The sequence below is a fragment of the Alexandromys fortis genome, unplaced genomic scaffold (genome assembly GCF_014885135.2).
Source record: "Alexandromys fortis isolate MF-2015 unplaced genomic scaffold, M_Fortis_MF-2015_v1.1 scaffold_15, whole genome shotgun sequence".
Lineage (NCBI taxonomy): Eukaryota > Metazoa > Chordata > Mammalia > Rodentia > Cricetidae > Alexandromys > Alexandromys fortis.
The window spans coordinates 15,480,565-15,487,312 of record NW_026067911.1 but is presented as its reverse complement, the minus strand read 5'-3'; positions in this window follow the sequence as shown (position 1 = coordinate 15,487,312).

The window sequence follows — 6,748 nt, the reverse complement described above, 5'->3', positions numbered from 1 at the left end:
CTTTCCTCTTAATGGCAACACAATATATGGTATTTTATAAGCCCTGTAATTTCCATTATCAGTCTGCAACTCTGCATTTCTTTTTTTGTTGACTCATATATTTGCAAATTATTTATTCATCCCAAGATATAGCCAAGCAGTTGGAAGAAGAAAATAATGTCAAGGCTGAGCAAGAGTGAATGTGTCTCGGTAAAAGGAACATAAATCTCGCTTTTGTTGTCTCCCTGTGTTTCAAATCAGTCTTGCCAGAGTTTCGGAGCAACTTTGAAAACCACTAAAAGATGTTTTGTGTCTCAGACGTCTGTCTTGGAAGCTTAAATGTCATCCTTTCTACCTTGCTAGTTTCTCTTCCATTTTTTCTTTATTCCAAGAAGTATTTAGCTACATCATGGTTATATTGCATTACAACTTAAACTTTCCCATAGAACTGGGGTCCTTCAAATGTGGAATTTTCTTTGTTTCTTTTTAAAATAAATTTAGCATTTCACATGAATTTTTTTTAGTAGAGTCTGTCAAAATATCTTTCTTTCCAAAACCTTTGATTCTACCACGTCTTCATTCTTCTCCTTTTTGTTATTCCTACTACGTTTTGCATTGGGTTGTTTTAACTCATTATTCCTGCTCTTTAAGGTCAGAAATTTCAAAATTACTTAAAAACTTCCAAGTTTCACATACTATGTTTATAAAACTTTAACTCACTCTCTAGACTTACCACATAACACTACTCTAATGCTCAGTTTCAGGATATTCAGCAAGTTGAACCTTCCAACACTTTCTGGGCTGTGATAGTTTTGGGAGGAAGACTTCATCTGTATACTGACAGACAACTGAAATGGTTTATCTTAATGGTTAATGTCTTAGTTTAACTTATTGGTTTATGCTACTTTTTTATGTGGGGATGATGATGGTAGTGGTGCTGGTAGTGGTGGTGATGGTGGTGGTGTTTGAACATATCTACCTCTCAAGGACTGGTATGGCAAGCCTACACACCCACTCCAGGCTCTAGCTCTATCTTACTGTTTATCATCTGTCCAAAAGTGAGCTATGAATTTTTATCACTAGTACTATCACATATGTGGCTATTTCTAGCATCTCAGATGCCCTTATTGCTAGAAACTGACATATTTTAGGTGTCATCTATGGAGTCTGAGAGATCACAATGGTGCCTATATCCATTCTGTGATGATAAATTCTAATGACAGTTTGGCTATATGAAATCCTACAGCATCAGTAAAGCAGACTTTCATCTGTGTACGTGAGAGCTTTTCCAGAGACAGAGCATGAGGGCCCAGGTCTAATCAATGGTTCAACCCACCAATTGGACCAAGACAGGATAGACTGTTTGAAGAACTACAAAAGCTAAAGAAAGCATGCTCACTGGGCAAGCTCTTTGTTCTTGTCTGTTCTTGGTACTGCTCTTCTCTCTCCCTGTCCATCAAGGGTGTGAGTTACTGCCCACCATGTCTTCTGCACCATAACATAATTTTCTTTCCACCATGTCTCTCAACCATGGTGAAGTGAAACCTCTGAAACAATAAACTTAAAAAAAATCTTTCTTTGTTCCTAACAGGTCATGGTGATGCTAAATCTGAAATGTAGCCCACCTTGTAATTTGGAACAACAGATTGATTTATAATCAAATTAAGCAAAAATAAGAGCATATAAGCAAGGGAAACTTGAAAATATAATATATACTAAGGGACACAATATACTCATAAAGTATCAAATAGAGGAATGAAAAATAAGTACTTTTATGGGAAGAGAATGACACATGGGATATAAAAGTAGTAAGACTTGTAGCTCTGGACAAAGGAGAACAGATTATCAGATTCAATTTGGTTATGGATAATCTGTCTTCCACTTTGAACAGTATGGTAAAGTGGAAAAGGAAATGAATGAGGAGATGAAAAGGCACCACTCTTGTTTCTAACAGACTTACAGGGGCATACAGAAGCCGATCAATGTATTGGAGCGTACATTCTACCATACTTAATGGGAAAGAAAGAATGCTGTGAGAGACGTGGGAAGGAGAAGACCATTGTGACCTAGAGAAGTAGGGGAGGCTATGTGAATACGATTCCCATTAACAAAAAAGGAAGACAAGTTCGATTTAGAAACACTGGTATGAACACAGAATCAAAGTAATAACATTCAGTATAGACTCCAGAGCAATGAGAATTCACGCATGCCTAGAGAATTGAATGTGATAGGCATGACATTCAGATTAGATTATGAAGAACGAACTAAAAAGCATTCTTTAGCAGGACAGGAATCTCTCTGAGTGTGTGGATTTAAGGATCTGGGAACGGGGAAAGTTAATGATCTAAATGAAATGAGATCTGGGTCATGTTTTAAAAGTATTATTCTTGAGTTATATATAATGATTAAACAATAATCAGCTGGAAAGGGATGCATAAAAATATGATTAATAGTCTACACGAGAGGAAAATAACAAATCATGAAAGTAAAAAAAATTCACTGGAGTGATTTATCAAATTTATCAGTTGATGTTTAATTGAAGAAATTAAAAGAGGAAAACTTTGTGACTCTGTCTTCAGGAACATATCATCCCACTGAGCATACAGAGGACATAGCAAGGAGCAGCTTTGGTCAACAGTGTTAGCTGTCCTTTTCCTTTCTTTCAGACAATGTTGTAATTGTTAATAACTTTATATTCCTAAGAACTTTGTGCCATACTGTTTCTTCCTCAGTTCTTCTCAGGGTTTACTGACAGCCAGTCTCAACCTCCCCTCATAGAATATAGTCGCCTTCATGAATTCAGGAAGACTTCTCAGGAATAAATTGTAGGTCCCAGCTTTTTCCTCAAGTCTCTTTTCAGGCCACATAATCAAGAACATGATGCACCACCTCCCACTCAGTAACTACTCCCAATTTCCTATTTTAAAGACTACTGGAGTAATCACTATATCTGCTTAATCTCTCATCATTTCAATTTATCATATTATGTCAAGAATCATAATTCATCACCAGAACTCCTACATACTAGAATTGTCCAGAATTCCTTCCTTCCTTTCTTGGAACTCGAGTATTATTATAACCTCTTATCCTTCTCTCTCATCCTTCTCAGCACTAACTCTTTGTCCTATCTTGGGTGTTGCTAATTTTAATCTCAGTATTTGACCTTTGCCTGCCTCTCTGTCAGTGCCTACACTGGTGAGTACCATAACAAGAGCCCAGATGTTGTGGACATGGCTAAGACAGAGGAGTGAGCTCTGACTGTGGCACCCGCAGAGGTAGTTTATTTGTCTGGGATTAGCCTGAGGGTCTGTCAACATCTGTTCCATTTTTGTGTGGCTGTTGTTTTAGGCACTTCATTATACAATTTTTTTTCACACCCAATGTCTTCAGATTTTATAGACACTGTAGGAAATGTGGTGTCTTAATTTAGAAGCACACTGTGCTAACTTGTTTTATGTCAACTTGAGACAAGCTAGTGGAGGAGGTAGATTCAGTTGAAAAATGCCTCTATAACACTGTGCTGTCAGAAAACTTCTAGGGCATTTTCTTAGTGACTGATTGGGTATGGTCTGGGTGGGTGGACCCATCTCTGGGATGGTTATTCTGGCTTCTAAGAAAGCAAGATGAACAAGGCAGTAAGCAGCACTGTTCCATGGCCTATGCATCAAATCTTGCCTCCAGATTCCTGACAATTTGGAATTTCTGATTTGACTTTCTTCAGTGATAAACAGTGACGTGAAAGTGAAAAGCAAATAAAGCCTTTATTTGTCAAGTTGCTTTGGTCATTTTGTTTTATAATAGCAATAGTAACTCTAATTAAAACACCCACTGATTCTAAGTAAAAGTTGAGAAATGGCATAGCAATGCTATGCTAATCCAACTGGAAGTTATATTTGTGGCAAGAAAGCCATAATATAAAGATTAGAAGCAAAAAATTGAAGATGTTAAATATGGCATATTCTCTTGTCGTTGTTTTCAGGCATTACTATAAGTATACTAAAGGAATCTTTATTTTTTTAAAAAAAGCATCTGTAAATTCATCCAATAGTTTCAAATTTTAGGTGAAAGGGAAAATGTGAACGTCAGGTTGGATGGAGCAGCATTTTAACATTAGTTTATGAAGAGATCAGTTTTCTTCTGAATTGTTCATGGATTTCATGACACCAAATAGCTGGTATAAGTCAAGAATGCTAGAATTTAATTCCTCATAATTCCAAACTAAAATGACTTGGGATTATAAGCATTAGGTTGATGAGCGAGTCAAACTGAAGAGTCACTTTGATAGTTGAAGAGGTGGCTTGGAGGGCTATGCACACAAGATGCTCAACTCAATATAAAAAAAAAATCATTATGGAAGGGTGATCTATCCCAGAAAGGAAGTTTAGAGAAAATGGAAAAGGAGATATTACCAAAGACAGATGAGAAACATCTTTGAGAACTGAGGAGCATAATCTCCTTGGGCTGTGCAGACATACAGGAAGTCACCAGTCTGAGGACACATTCTATGCTTTCTAGAAAAGAGGAAAACGGGGAAAGGCAAAAGCGATAAACACCAAAAATTTTCACAAACGATTGGTACATGTCACAAAAATGTCAGAAAAATGAATGTTAGAATTCTCTATTACAATAATTCTTCTTAAAGAACAGGACAAAAGTAGTTGTGTTATTTATGATGAGGAAAGATTATTTCAAAATTCTCTTCAGAGTCAGTCAAACTTTTAAACTGAGTGACCTTTGCGGAAGTAGTTACTCTCACCCTCCTCTGCTTTGGCAATGTTCTTCCAAGCCTACTTACCGTACATCACCGGTTGCTGGGGGTTTTGCTTTGAATGGAGGGAGAACAATAAGAGATTTTGGTCAAATAACAAAAACCGATATTTGAACAAGTATTTGTATTTTTGTTTCCTTTTACTTTTGTGGATTGCCTTAAAAACCTGTCCTGAGAACAGCAGCCATGCACTGGAGGGCTTGGAAATACTTGTGCAGGTACCTGAGGAGACCAGCACCTGGGTGCTGAGTCATCTAAGACAGGCTACACTAGATGAGGATGACCCAGGCTGACCTACCAATTAAATCTAAGTATATGAGTAAGCTCAGCCAAGATCTGGCATGTCAAACCCAGCCAGCCGTCAGCTCTGGCAACCCATGGAGAAGCTGCAACAATTAAAACTAGAGTTATGAATTGTTGAGAAGGGTTTAGATTTATTAGTTACAACGTATAAAGTTACTTAAGCTAAAATACAGTGGCAAATATACTGAAAGGGGCAATCAGTTAACATAAATAACATTAAAGTTTAGTAGCCTTTGGAGAAATAAGGACTGAACTTGCTTCCTTTTTTAATGCAGCCATTATAGTATGACAATTTAAAACTATGAACGTATATTCAATAATGATACTTTGAGTCTTGTACAGAAAAACATCAAAGGATTTGTGTCATTTATAAGAGTTCTGTTTTCTTTGTGTTTTGAAAAAGATAAAAGGAAAAGTCTAGAAATAGGCCTGGAGGAGTGGCAAGCTTAGTGTGGTCTTCTTGCTTAGGACTATGAGGTCTAGAGAGCAAATAGATGTTAGAAAACCAGTGTTCTCAGAAATGGAAAGAGTCTACTGAGACAAAGACTGAAGCTGATTTATCTGTGTTGAAGAACACAGTCTTACAGGATGCACAGATCAATCACTCTGGGTATTGGGGGTTATTTACTATATAGGATTATAATTTTGCTTTTGACTCAAAATATGGGCGCAAAGATATGATCATCTTAACTGGTTTCCCAACCCCTTAGCTCATACCTCTTTGATGTAATGTTTTGATATAAAAATGTCTTTAAAATCTCAGGTTACAAGTTGATTGGATTTCTGAAAACAATTTATACAAATAGTTCACTATGCAAGGTCAGTTTCAGCTTAAATTCTAATTCAGTACCATAGACCTTGAAAGAACTGATTCTGAACCAGTATATCAGTGTTTGTCCATGAGTGCGTGGTTTAGAGCTAGTATCCAAGGAACACACTTGGTTTAAGATTGAGAGCAGCTTTTTATCTAGAGAGTGTGTGGGAAGAAAATTCTGAAACTTCAAACATATAATTTACGAAGAGTGAAGTTAGGATTCCAAGTCACCTTTAACTAGAGGATAAAACATTGTAAGTATAGTGTGATGTAAGTGCGTCTTGCTAAATCACTATGCTTTAACACAGCAAAGTATATCATTGTGAAGTAAATATGCCTGTACTTTATGAAGCAGGCACTGTGAGCGATACATGAGTTAGCAACACAATCATCATATGAGGCCAAAATATTCATTGATTCTGTATTCTATGAGCCTCTATTAATAATAGCTTCAAGTGTGTCAGACTTTACCATCTTCCTTTAGTCCTGGTCAAGTATTGAAGCCAAAAACGATACCCAAAACCTTCAACTTGAATGAGCATGAGAAAATTCAAGTTAAAATCATCAAGAGTTAATCTGTAGTAAATGTGTTCTCAACCAAAGCCAATTCATATAGACTTTATTTAATATGAAGTCATTTCTCTGGCCACTGCAACCTAATTCCTATCATATTTTGAAATAAGTGTTTTTGTATGCAATCTATGTATGCATGTGTTCATGTGTTTGAAACAATTACTAATCCTCTTATCTTTAATTTATTAATATTTTATAGGGTAAGTAATTTTACCCTTCAGTCGCCACCTCCTTTGAAATACTGTTTATTCAAAAACACAGGGCAGGGAACCCTGACTGCCCCTCAGACTGGAGAGGGAGGGGGAGAGGAG